Raw genomic sequence first — 394 nt, 5'->3', positions numbered from 1 at the left:
GCCTTTATCCTGTGTCCTCACATGACATTTCCTCTGTGCTCGTGTGGAGAGAGGAAGAGAGATGGAAAGCATTCTGGCATCTCTTTTTATAATGATATGAAACCTATCAGATCAGGGCCCCACCCTTAGGGCCTCATTTAACCTGGATTTCTTCCTTGGAGACCCCATATCCAAATACAATTAGTCCCTGAGCAAAATGGGTTTGACCTGTGTGAGTCCACTTACACGTGGGTTTTCTTTCATCTCTTCTGCCCTTAAGACAGCAAGACCAACCCTTCCTCTTCTTCTTCTTCTTCCTCCTCAGCCTACTCAACATGAAGATGATAGGGATGATGACTTTATAATGATCCAGTTCCATTTAATGAGTATATTTTCTCTTCCTTATGGTTTTCAT

This window comes from Aotus nancymaae, unplaced genomic scaffold (genome assembly GCF_030222135.1).
Source record: "Aotus nancymaae isolate 86718 unplaced genomic scaffold, 86718_ANA_hifiasm-v0.15.2.pri h1tg000065l, whole genome shotgun sequence".
NCBI classification, from domain to species: domain Eukaryota; kingdom Metazoa; phylum Chordata; class Mammalia; order Primates; family Aotidae; genus Aotus; species Aotus nancymaae.
This window is presented reverse-complemented; position numbering follows the sequence as displayed.